Source organism: Dermochelys coriacea, chromosome 11 (genome assembly GCF_009764565.3).
Source record: "Dermochelys coriacea isolate rDerCor1 chromosome 11, rDerCor1.pri.v4, whole genome shotgun sequence".
Taxonomy (NCBI): domain Eukaryota; kingdom Metazoa; phylum Chordata; order Testudines; family Dermochelyidae; genus Dermochelys; species Dermochelys coriacea.
This window is the reverse complement of record NC_050078.2, coordinates 23,863,098-23,876,425: the sequence shown is the minus strand read 5'-3', so window position 1 is coordinate 23,876,425 and position 13,328 is coordinate 23,863,098. Positions and strand designations below refer to the sequence as shown.

Genomic DNA, 13,328 nt, shown 5'->3' with positions numbered 1-13,328 from the left:
TAAAATATAGTCGTGAGTGTGTGATTGTACTTCTTACACATATTGAAAGGGCTCTTCTTAATCTCCTTGATGAGGAAAACTCTGTAAATTATATGCATCTGTAGTCTCAGTAGCATCTAGGGGTGGCCTAGAAGCAAACAGAGAGAAAGTTCAGAAATCTGGGGGGCAGATAAGACCTTTCTCACCTGTTAATGATCACAGAACTTTTAGCAGCCCATTCTCCTCATGATAACAGTTTTGTTTTTTGAATGACCACAGTGTTTTGCCTTAATATCTTTGTCTGGTAGGCAGTTAAACACATTTATGATTCCTGCAGTGGGAAAAAAGAAAAATATTTGCTGAAGACCGTTCTGAATATATTTTCTTTAATCGTCACTTATGCTTCTGTCCCATCTTCTGCACTGGGTTAAAAATAGTACCTTGGATTTGCAGTTTTAACACCATTTAATGTATATATATTATTGCATATAAAAACCTGCATGAAAAGAATGTCAAGGACAAGACTTATAGCAGCTATAGAATTGGAACTCACAAATAAGACACATGACCCAAATACATAAATCCACAAGGATGCTGTAGGATAATACTATATCTATATAATACAGTATCTGGTTATTATTATGAAATAATAATGATATTTTTCACTTATAGTCCATCTTTACTATATAGAACATTTAATTTCTTTACTGTCATTAATTAGCTAATCATCCCAGAACCCTTGTGAAATAGCTACAGAATGTATTTTTATGTCCATTTTTGAAGATGAATAAATTTGTCCAATCTCGCATAGCAAGTCATAAGCAGAGTTGGGGACAGACCTGAGGGATGAAATCCCACTGACTTCCTTGGGCTCTGGACTCAAAGTTCCCTACTCTAACTATTGTATGTTGAACATTTGTTGACAGTTGTTGATGCCAAGTATTAGATTAGAGGCGCTTTTACAGTAGTATTAGAAATGCCTTTAAAGAAATGCCTTTTAGTAGGAACCTCTGCTACAGAGGTATGGTAACACTGATGTGCCACCATAGTTATAATTTTGTCAGCATTTCCTTATAAACCTCTCTTTGCAGCAATTATATAGCAGCCATATTAAAAAAAATACTGTGATTGGAATTTGGCATACAGGGATCCAGGAGGGAAATTTTAGCTTTTGGAAATAATGGGTTCTGATCATCATGGACAGGCATGACATGATATGCAAATATATTCTCCATATTGCACTGGAAAAATATAACCTGTGTCACCACTATATCATTGGGACAGAGGAACAGAGATATGTGGGAAGAGGGTCTCTCTGGTTTATGGAAATGAGGGGAAATACTTTATTATTTCTGGATATATCTTTTGATTAATGCTACTAAACTTGTACTGAATTCTTCTGATTTACAAGTATCCTATCATGCTGGGAAAATTGTATCGTGTTTTTTAGCATTCCCCATGCAGATCAGATCCTCGGCTGGTGTAAATCAGTGTAGTTCCATTGAAGTCCAGTGGAGTTCTGCTGATTTACATCAGCTGAGGATCTGGTCCTATATCATCTTTCCACAGAAGCTTTCAGCATTTGTTAACCATTTGGAGAGTGAATGAATGTTTGTTTTACTTTGAAAAGTCCATTTTGTCATACCGATCAAATTCCAGTGACAGCATGAACATAAATATCTTTAAATATTTTCACCCAGGATATAGCTGGTTACTTTTCAGTGATTTTTGAATGTGGAATGCTTTATGCTATGCTCTATTCTCTTGGGCAAGAGTATGATGAAGGTGCTAGAATTCAGATATTTTAGTATCCTATCGATGTCTCGAGGCTATAGCAGCTGCCTTACCTTTAACCTATTAGTGACTCTTCATTATTAACCTGAGTCAATGGACATCCCTAGTAATACTTTGTTACAGTCTCTAAATATTTCTCAGTGCGTCGTCATTCATGAGTCATTTGAAAGCAGAGATGTCGGTTATTATAAATGCTTCCCAGCACTGTGTTCCAGAATATCTGATTTGGAACCTGAGTCTTTATTTCTGAATTCAACTTGGAAATGATTAAAATGCCATAGTAACTTTGGCTGTCTGTAATGTTACTAATAACTAAACTCTAAATGTAAAGCAGCTTTGCAAGAGTACTCCAGTATCATGTTACAGAGAACAGACATCATAATAAAGGTACAGTAAATTTGAAACAACTTCATTTAATTGAACTTACAGGTTAGGTACAGGAAGAAAAAAGAAAACTATTTGCTGTTTTTAGATGTGACATTTCAGTGGTGTACCAACAGAGAGAATTTTGCTTGCAAAATTCTGTGAGCAAAACACTTCTGAGAATGTATGTATACAATTGTTTAAAAAAACCTACAAGGTTACTGACACAGATGCCAATTTGGTAGGGCATATGGAACATTTACACTTGCCTTTTTCATTCTTTCTTGCTGCAGCTGGTACTGATTTAGTATGTGAAATTTTACTAGCAGGAGAGCTAATCAAGATGGAGATTCTGTGAAGATTTAGTCATTTATGTAGGGGAGAACTATGGATATCATTAAAAAGTAGGAGATCATCTAAGGGAGGAACATTATCATTATCAACCTAATTTTTAAACTAAATAGAGAAAGAATGGTGCTGTAAGTATCACTTGAATAGCTGCAAAAGTACAAGTGTTTCCTTGTAATATTCAAGCAATCTTACAGTCACTGCACAAAGTTTTGGTGAGGGGAGTTTTGAATCTACTCAGACTTTGGGAAGCTGAGAACAAACCAATGGTTATTGTTCTACCATTTTTCATAAGCAAGATGATGAGCTTTTTAACATTGAACAGGTGTGAATTGAAATGGGATCAAACCAAAAACCTGGATCCAAATCCCAGGCCTGGGTTTGGACCACAGTGATCAGTTCAAAACTAACTGTATAACATTTGGGAAAGCTCCAATACTTACCCAGATTTTGAAGCCCAGCGTTCATGAGTGTTCAAAACTAGGCTTTTCCTTAAATTCATTATGAAGCTAAGAAGTTCAAATCTTAGATACTGATTCAGGCCCATCTATGAAAATGGGCAATGAAGATTATTTTCCATGAAGAAAGTACCAAATATACATTAATTGTCCAAAGAGGGGATTTTAAATTAAATTAAAAAAATCATTCTAGGGATTAGTTATCCTTTCCTGCCAAGATTATTTCAGTGCAGATACCAACAGAATCACTTCTGTATTTTAAATCTGTTGTACACATGGCTCAGTGGTAAGAGAGACCTGAATAATAAAAACAGACAAATATCTCTGGACTAAGGTAAGTAATAGTATAGTAGAAGTGGGTGAGTTTCATCCCCTGTGGAAGGCTGCCAGCTGACTGAGCCTTCAGCATCAAATTCAAGAAGAGGCATGATGGTGGCTTTGGAGTAGGCTGTGCCTCTTCCTTCCCCATGTAGGCAGAGAATTTCTTGACTACAGTGAGGACTTGGGAAAGGAGGAGGCTTAGTATGACATGCTGGGTGATAGATTGTGCTCTGAAATGCTTGGGGTCTTCTATCACCAATAAATAGATAAAAACCTGCCTGGAACTATAGTGAAATTACTCTCAACTTCTCAGGCATCAAGCTTCATATCTAGGCCTTTATGCATCTCTGCAGGCTACTACGCTTTGGTATAATAGCCACTGATTTCTGAGGCAAAGTATTGGGGAAAAAATGTCAGTTATTTCAAGAGTGCTAGGAAAAAGCCACACTGATTCTAGTTTCCAAGATTGTGCTGTCTACATCATGTTGGGGAAGGCAGCAATATTTCTCAATTCCATTTTTGTTAGAAAACTGTTTTTCTTTAGTTATCTAATTAACAAATTGAATTCTGAGATTATGCCGTTCTTCTAAATGGGGATGGCTGACATTCAGAGACAGTGGGCATTTGGATATTTTCCTGTTAAATACTGACAGGTTTCTGTACATAACATATCTGGATTTCAACTGGACATTAGCTTGGATTTTCAAAGGAACCCAACAGTGTTAAGTGCCAAACTCCCTTTGAGTTTCAATGGGATTTGGGAATCTAACTCCCTTGGGCTCGTTTGAGAAGATCTTCACAGTGCTTAATTTGTAACAGAAGATGTGCTGGGGCTCAAGCAATTAGGTACCAGGGCACAAGTAACTTTTTAACTTTCATAACTGATGTGACAAGCCCAGAGTACCAGGGCTATGAACTGCCAAGCCTAGAGGTGCCAGAGCTCAGCCCTGGCAAGCCCTGCCACAAATTAAACACTGGATCTTTCAGCAGCTATTAATAAAGGTTACCAGATTACCAACATTGTCCCAGTTTCACTTCTTGTTCTTATCATTAATAAAAAACTAAAGACCAATTTCAGAGATAGCAAGAACCAAACCGGTCACAAGTATTTTTAAAAGAGACATTGTGAACTTCATGGGACATAATTTAGCTGTCTTGTAGGATGAATAGATGAATCAACCTGCTAGTTCCAGGGACTCTAGGTATTTCAAACCTGATGCTTAGAGCATTGAAACTATCTCCTCCAGAAGCCTCAAGCTTTTAAATACCCATGTTTCAGTAGTGTAATTACAGCCCTGCTAACTACCAACAGTAACTGCAGATAAGGGTAAAGGTTCGGATACTTGCTCACAACCAGGGAGGAGAAGTGTGAGATTTTCTCAGCTTGCCAGAAAAGGGGAAAGAGAGCAGTGTATAACTGAGAAATCTAAATACCTTTTGGTGACTGGGACATTTATATCAGATGCTACCAGCAAAACACCAAAAAGAGGGGGAAGAACAACCCTCTATAGTCACCCTAAGCAATTCAGTAAAGTTTAAACCTTAATCATTGTCAAGCAATGAAACATTTTCTCTAAACCTCCAGATCTGGCATGGCAGTTTTATTTAAGTATTACCAAAAATATTGTTGCACCAGCTGCCACTTGTGAGGCAAGGATGGGTGTCTGCAGGATGTCACTGCTCAAATGCTATTTTAAAAGGAAATGCTTGCTACATTGGGAAAGCACACTGAAACAAAGCACTTGGGTAGCCAAGAGGCTGTGGTAAAGGGAAAAGAGAATTGATACCTTTTCTGAGGCCTGAACAGAACATCTAAATTATCTCCCTTGAGGGTTCTCGCCCTCCAAATGGTTTTTTAGTGCTCACAGATACAAAAGGGTTATGAAACATAAAGGAAAAGTCATCAAGTGGCCTGTCCATTTCACTGAATGAAATGGTGGCTGTAAAAAGCAAGCATACAAGAAGTCACTATTCTGAACGGTTAACAGAATGAAAACATTAAAGAGCTCAATCTGTGGACTGACGCTGGCACTTAAAGGTTAGTTTTCAGCAAGTTCCCATGAAGTTCTTGGCAGCAGGTGACCTTAGTGACTGTGATCTTGTCTCTCACATAATTTTCATAAAAAGCTATACTGCACCTTTATGGAACTGTTTACAGAAGAGCGAGGCGCGATCACAACTACGCTGAGGGGTGTCATACTCAGTTCACCGCAGACATGTAGACCAGTGGTTAAATATTCGATTACATGTCAATCACAACACATTAGTCAGTCTTCCAGTCTGCCAGCTTTGCCTTGCCCAGCTCCAAGCTAAGTGTCATCAGGAAACAAGTAGCACTCTGAATTAAAGGGTCTGAAAAAAGGTTATACTGCAGTCAATCTGCAATGGGAGCTTTTGTTCCAATATAAAATGTCCCTTATTTTCAGTTCAGTGGGTTTGTTTCTTTACTTCCTTGTACCTGGTGTAGTTATTTACACCTTGTGAAAGTGAATGCAAAGTGAGTGTGAAACAGTAGCATTCTCATCTGGTAGAGTTTTGCACTCACTTTGTACAAGTGTAAATAACTGCCCAAAGTGCAAGACTGTGGAGCATCAGGCCCCTACTGTCCAGCAGTGTTGCCAAACATGTTCTGTGTTTTCCAGTATAGTGGGTATAAAACTGCGTAACCATGGCTGAATGCAGTCTGGCCTGTCTTGCTTATGAATGAATTACTGAAAATATGTTAGGAGTGGAACATAAGATCTGTGGACCTGTTGCCCATTTTGTCTAGGCCAGAAATATTCTGTATCAACTCCAAGAAGAAAACTACTTTCCAAACCATCAGCTCATGCAGAAACTTCCAACTCAATTGGAACTCCACATAGTTTGTGCTGGAGTGACTTCTAGCCTAACGAAATCAATCATGCACATGTTGGCAGGCATAAGACTGGAATAGTAGAGGGTGTGCCCACTGCCACCCACTGGAATCTTTGTGTCAGTTTACTTAAACAGCCTTCACCTATTTGAAACAGCTACTTGAGAAGTTAGTGGCGATATTGCCATTGTGAGTCTTGTGCTGCTCGTGCTTAACCGGTGCTTCCTGCTGGAAAAAATTCAAAGTGAATTTGAAATGAAAGGAGACAATGCTGAAGTCACTGCAACATTCAGTAGCAGGAACATCAGCACTTTGTGGTTTCATATTCACCCTGTTTTCCAAGAAGTGCAGGAGCTCCAAGACTCACAAGGCAATATCACCACTAACTTCTCAGGTGATCATGTCAAATAGATGGAGGATGTTTAGTTATACAAACGATAAGCTTCCATTGGGTGCCAATCACCTCTACCCTTCCAATATTACGTTTCCCAGCTTGGATGTGCAAAAAGAAAAGGAGTAATTGTGGCACCTTAGAGACTAACAAATTATGCTCTAATAAATTTGTTAGTCTCTAAGGTGCCACAAGTACTCCTTTTCTTTTTGCGAATACAGACTAACACGGCTGCTACTCTGAAACCAGCTTGGATGTGTACAGCTTCAAATCTGTCCTCAGGCTCCAATACCAGAGGATTAATTGGAAAGGGAAAATATCTGTCAGTGCAGAATAACTAATGACATAGTAAAAGCCATACTGTACTATCAGCAAAACTGGGAGTAGATTCCTGCCATTTTAAATGCATGTGTGCATATGGCTAGGGTTGAGCATATGGTGCTCAGATACTGTACCATGGTGATGAGTGGTATGAGAACCTCAATTAATAGGACCAAGTAGGTAAGGACACTCAGGCGGAAGCAGTCTGTCTCATTATTTACAAAAGAATATTACACAATGTAGGATTTGAAGAGTACTTCTCAGGTAGAATGTAGGGGGGATCAATTGTGGATAGCACCCTCTTGTTCTTTCCCTAAATCCCCAACCAGCAACTGCATTTGCAGAGGGCATCTTCAGTGCTGATGGCAGTGTTGTTACAGACAGAAGAACCTTGCTTAATGCAGCCTGTGATGTGCCTTACTTTTTTAAAAAAGATAAATCTTGACAGCTTGCCAAATACCACATCTGCCTCTTTTTGCGCCTCAGAGGGTGAAGCCGAACAGCAAGGTGGTGAAGATGAGTAAACCTATCAATTAACAGTGTGGGGGCTACTCGCTCTCTTTCTGTCAAACGACTGTAGGTGATCTCCTCCCCTTCCCTTAAAAGAAGTCTCACTGCCTGTTGGCTAGCTGGCAAATGCAATCTGCAACACCTGTGTGACAGATAGGCACAGCTGTAAGCATGCTGCTGTTGATCCATCTGTAGAAGGTACCACATGCCAGTGTTTATCTTAGAATCTTTAGGAGTAGGGGGTGGGGGGAAATCATGTATTACACCGTTAAGGTTTCTTTTTTCCCCACCGTTCATCTTTTATTTTCCCTCTCATGTTGGTGTTTCCCCCTCCTTCTTACTATGACTGTGTTAGTGAATACTAATGAGACAATACAACCCAAGACAATCACTGATTGAGTGAATAAATTCACTGGGTACTGAACACCTGTGACCTAACTAACAAGGCAAGTTGAAGCCGGCTTACCTGATTACAGCTAAGTATTTTGGTTAGCACCTCTGGGTTTCCATCTCTAATTGCTGGTAATGATAACACTTGAATCATAATTTGATGGTCTGTAGGTTTCTCAGCTGTTTCTTCCCATGCAAAATAGATAATGGAATATTTTGCCCATGACACTGAGTCTATATTTTGTATGCGATACATCAGCATTGTGTAAATTTTATGAACAACTTCTATTATCTTTGAAGCCACAGAAACAACAAACAGTTATAATTATAGTCTGAAGATGCTGTAGCGTTTCAAATATGCCTACAGTAGTGGTATTACAATGAAAATGTTCTGTTTGCCTGCAGCTTTCACTGTGCTCAATGACATCACAATTATGCTGTATTTGAGTTGAAACTTCTGTCCTTAAACAGAAACAGCTTGTCTGAAACCTTTTAGGTCTTCCTTCTAATTTCTTCTGATTCTTCCTTGAGTTAAAACAGTCAAAATGGTGAATACAGTAGGATAGTGCATTTTTACAGGCTTTGTGTCTGGGCTTGCTAACAGTAAGTTATAGGTACTTTGTGTGGTTGTATTTGGGAAATGAATGCATGTTATTTAAAACCTCTTTATGTGCATCTGCTACTTGTCAACTTGTGATCTTCTGATCCTTGAGTATTTGGCAACCCTGTGATTTGTGATAATGGAATTACAAAAAAAAAAAGTAATCAACAAAGACAGTACATTATAAATGTGCAAAGCAAGACTTAAGATGTTTGAAGAAAAATGAGCTTTAGAAAGGAGGTAATGGTATTGAAGAAATACTTGAAAAGTGCAAGCCTTTGGAAACAACCACATATCTTTAAATATGCAGTCAAATGTAAACATACCTGAGCCAGATCCTCAGATGCTGTAAATTACTGTAGCTCCATTGACATCAATGAAGCTGTGATGATTTATAGAAAACATTTATTTTCTTTACCTCTCTGTTTTAAAGTGAGTTTTGTATTTCCTAACACTTGTTCATAAACATCAAACTAGGATCAGTTCTAGTCCCCAGTGGATATTTGTTCAAATAGCACAAAATTGCTGCAGTCTAGATCCTCAAAAATCAATGGGAGTTAGGCACCTAAATACCTTTGCAGACCTGATAATCTGTTCCAGAGAGATCCCCTGCTAGAATAGCTGGGTGGTTGTGTAGGTGAGAATAGCCCTGTGTGGTGTCAAAGTAACCAATGAAAACAATAGTGATGGTATAATGATTGAATAATGGAGCACAGGGCAGTACAGTAAGAAATCAGCAGAGTGAGTAAACAGCTGACCGCCATGTAATAATCACTGTGATTTTGCAGCGGTTTGTCTTTAACACAATGGAGAGACATGGTCTGCTGATTAAAGCACAAATGTGAAAGTCAGGTGATATGAGTTGTAATGCTGGCACTGCCCCAGACTTACTGAATGACCTTGGTAAAGCCACTTAACTTTTCTGTGTCTCAGTGTCTCCATCTGTAAAGGAGGGATAATAAAGAACTGATGTGAGCTTTAATTCATGAAGGCTTGTAAGATGCTTTGAGATCCTCTGATGGAAAAACTGTCTTGAGAAAAGCAAATTACTGGGACTAGATCCTCAGCTGGTGTAAATCAGCATCATTACATTGAAATCAATGGATTTACCCCAGCTGGAGCAAACCAGATTTACAATTTAAGGATCTGCCCCTTTATATTTACCGGGAGCTAGGAAATTGCTACCTCACTTTCAGGAAAGATTCTTCCTGCGAGCACATTGATACTAGCAGAGGACCCCAAGTTTATGCTATATGTCCCCAGCTATGAGGAATTGTAAAGGCAAACTGTAGTTCAATGTCAAAATATCTGCTAGCTCTTGTATGGAAAAAGTGGAAAGCAAGTTAGAAGTCTTGGGTTACCTTTGATTTTGCTGGCAAGGACAGAGTTAAATTGGTGTAACTCTCACTATGGAGGCTGTTCTAGTGAGATAAAAGTGGAAACATCTGTACAGCTTCTGTTGGTAACTTTACAGAACTGATATAGTAAAATTAGTGCAAATATTGCACATAGACCAGACCGAAAACTTAAAACGAATGGACCCTCTTCTTAGAGCTTCTTTATATACAAACTGGAGCCAATTAAACTAAACCAGTATAGTTAAATTGTGGAATCCCCTGTGCAACTCCCTGTGTTATATTATATTGTTATATTGTACACATTAAAGAGGCAAGATCAACCAATATTAACCAGATTTAAATTATTTTAAGAGAGTCCACACACAAAATTGCACTGATTTGTACTAAACTGGTTTAAGATCACACCTATAATTAAATCCACAAACCTTTGTGCATAGACCATGCCTTAGCTTCCAAACTCTCTACTGTCATATTACACGATAGACTGAGGTACTGATTATGCCACAGATAATGTGGTTGTTAATGATCAAGTTAATGTTAAAAGCCATTACTGTGTATTGACATAATTCTTGGAACATTATGCCGGAGAAGTGCATCTTTTGTGAAGCAACAAAATGACAAAATTGAAATGTTAAAAGTTGAGTGCCTGAATTGAGCGCCTGTGAAATCATTTAGACAAGATCATTGTTGTTGCTATTGTAAAAGAGCTGGAGAACGACAGAATGAGAGAGAGAGAGAGAAAACAACACCACACACTGGAGTATCTTTCCTGGAGGAAGATGTAAGGTAAATAGGATTCCTACTTGACTATTCCCTCTCTCCAACCTGGAGGGTCTTCACCTAACAACAGAGCACCCTCCTCTGGTAGCTTGCCAAAGATGAAAGCCTGCATGGAGCTGTCTGGAGACTGGAAACTTTTAAGCAAGGCAGGGAAAGGACTCACTGCAGTCTATTCCTATGTGTTGCTCTAATACAGGAGCAACAAACTTTGCCTAACTAAAGGCCACTTGCCCTAAACTCTAGGCAGTTGCACCTACCTTACATAAAACAAGTAAAGGAGTGGCCATCAGAGACTACAGACCCAGTGGGCAATGTTCCAGGTTGGTCTGAGCAGCTGAGACCTGTGGTGTTCACAAGCTGCCCTTTATATTAAAGTTGAGGGCAGACATAGATCGCATTATAAAACTCCATGAGCCGCATGCCACCCATGGGCTTCACTTTGCCCATCTTTGCTTTAATAAAACATAAAAGAACACAGAATTGCAGTAATGGCTTAGCCAACAGACAGACTGTTAAACGCCTGCAGTGGAGGGACACTTTAATGAGCAATATACTATACAACAAGCTTGTGTTAAAACATTGACCCACAACATTTGGTCCATAAAAAGAGTTACATTCACAGAGACTCCTGGCAGTGATAGTTTTAATGCAGGATCCGTGTCATGGTGTAAAATAAACAACTTCTGACAATACAGTAAATAGACAAAAGCAACAGCAGAAATCTTTCCATATAAAACAATGAGCATACGAACAGCTACTATTAAATAATGTTCATGTTGTTAAACAAAAAAAGCACAATGGCACAGTTTTAATGTAGAAAAATAATGTAAATCCTTTGACATGTCAATAAAACTGGGCACCTATCAAGTTCTTGTGCTGGTGCCCATTCATGGAAAAATATTGAAGGACATATATTGCATGATATTTCTACTGTGTAGTTGCGATCGGACCTGGGTTTGTGCTGTGCCAAAACTTTAATATTATTGTAATGGAGCTTTTGTTTGTGAATTTTTCCATGCCTTTAAAAAAAATTCTGCAGAACAGAAATATTGTTGTAGAGTCATTAAATTTCCCACAGTGTTATAATAAGATCAGATCCATTTTCTGCCAATGAGTTTGGCTGTGTTAGCAGCAACAAGATCCAATATAATTAGGGATAGGCAAACTCAGTCTGTAATATTCACTCCATCTCAAACCTTTTATTTTTGTTTTCAGGTCCGGAGGACTTAATACAAGGACATTGTGCCCACTTTCATTTTCCCTCTCCTGAATTCACAACACTTCTTCCCTCCAACCCTTCAATAGACTGTGAAGACTTCACCACTCTTCCTCTTTGTAACCCTCTAAATGGCCTGCAGATTTTTCTGATAGTATTCTATTTCTCTTCCTATAACTCTCCAGTAAACCTTGGCACCTCCCCCAACGATCATTCAATGTGTTCCCTGCCTCCTGTAACCCTCCAACTCAGAATATCCTGCTCTGGGTTCACTAGTCCCACATGGTATGGGATCTGAATTGCAGTCTGAGCACATAAACAAAAAGTGCATGAAATTGGAATTCAGCAGGGGCCAGGGCCAATGTGTAGATTCCTAGTAATGCTAGATTCTGCGTGGTATCTACAATGGTGGGATGGATGTTTTAAGGACAGGAACCTATTTGTAGGTCATAAATTGGGAGAAAGATAGGACCTATATATCTGTCTTATCTATTCTTTTCTAATATGACCACCAGTATAGTATCAAATTACGATATAGATAATTAAGCGAAACATGAGTTCATGCAGAGTGGTCCATACTCTCTTCCATTTTCTTATGTTATGCAGCTTTATGATGTGTTTGGTTTTTGTTATCTTCTAGGAGAAGCATTGTTGGTCTATCCTGCTCTCTTAATTGTGGAGGGAAGTCCTGAGCAGGGTGATGTGCTTTGCATTGTGCCCTAAAAATATGAAAAAGTTGGGATGCATCCTCTTCTCTGGACGTGTGAGACTCTACAGGCACAGGAAGTGCCCAGCCTCCACTCCTGAAGGTCTGATCCTGGAACCATCAGCCATAATCATAGATTCATAGGACTGGAAGGGACCTTGAGAGGTCATCTAGTCCAGTGCCCTGCACTCATGGTAGGACTAAGTATTATCTAGACCATCCCTGACAGGTATTTGTCTAACCTGCTCCTAAAAATCTCCAATGATGGAGATTCTACAACGTCCCTAGGCAATGTATTACAGTGCTTAACCACCCTGACAGTTAGGAAGTTTTCCCTGTTAGAATCAGCTGCTGCTGTGGGGCATATAGAGAGGGGCTAGAGGCTATAGAGGCTTTAAAGATGAGAACCAGAATTCCATAGCTGATCTGGAATTGGAGAGGATGTCAAAGAGAGATGCACCAACATGATGTGTTTTCAATGGTTTGACCCACCTACGCAGAGGTGAGCTGCTGCATATTGGCCACAAAGAAGCTGCATCTGGTCCTTCATAGATATTCCCTGCAGTATGTTAGAGAAGAGGGGAAGAAAGCATGGATCACCATCTGAATATGAAAAGTTTCAATGTCCTGACTAGTGTAGATGGAACAAGGCAAGGAACAAGCCAATACCATCAACTGAGAGTCTAGGGGCAGTGATACATCCATCAAGGGCCAAGGAAGTGAATTACCATGACAATCTTAGGGCAGCTGGACACTGTGGAAGGTGAGGTTATGGCTCCTTCTGGTATCTAAAAGAATTTTCCCATTCCTGCCAGCATCATTTCCATTTTACCTGAGTTGAGCTGGAGCCACCGGCTTTTCATCTAGGTGTTTGGGTGTTTTCCAGCCTGGGGTAGCTGGGTAATGTCTACGTTTCATGAGATAGTAATTCAGAACTG

At 39.3% G+C, this 13,328-nt stretch overlaps 1 long non-coding RNA gene across 2 annotated transcripts in view; it reads left to right on the top strand.

Moving 5' to 3' along the window:
* Positions 1-7,420: 7,420 nt before the first annotated feature.
* The window catches only part of LOC122458083, a 15,166-nt gene continuing 9,258 nt past the window's right edge, over positions 7,421-13,328 (top strand). For both annotated transcript variants that reach the window (XR_006277922.1, XR_006277920.1), the window contains exons 1-2: positions 7,421-12,619; positions 12,733-12,892. This is a non-coding gene — a long non-coding RNA (uncharacterized LOC122458083). The remainder of the gene's footprint in view (positions 12,620-12,732; positions 12,893-13,328) is intronic.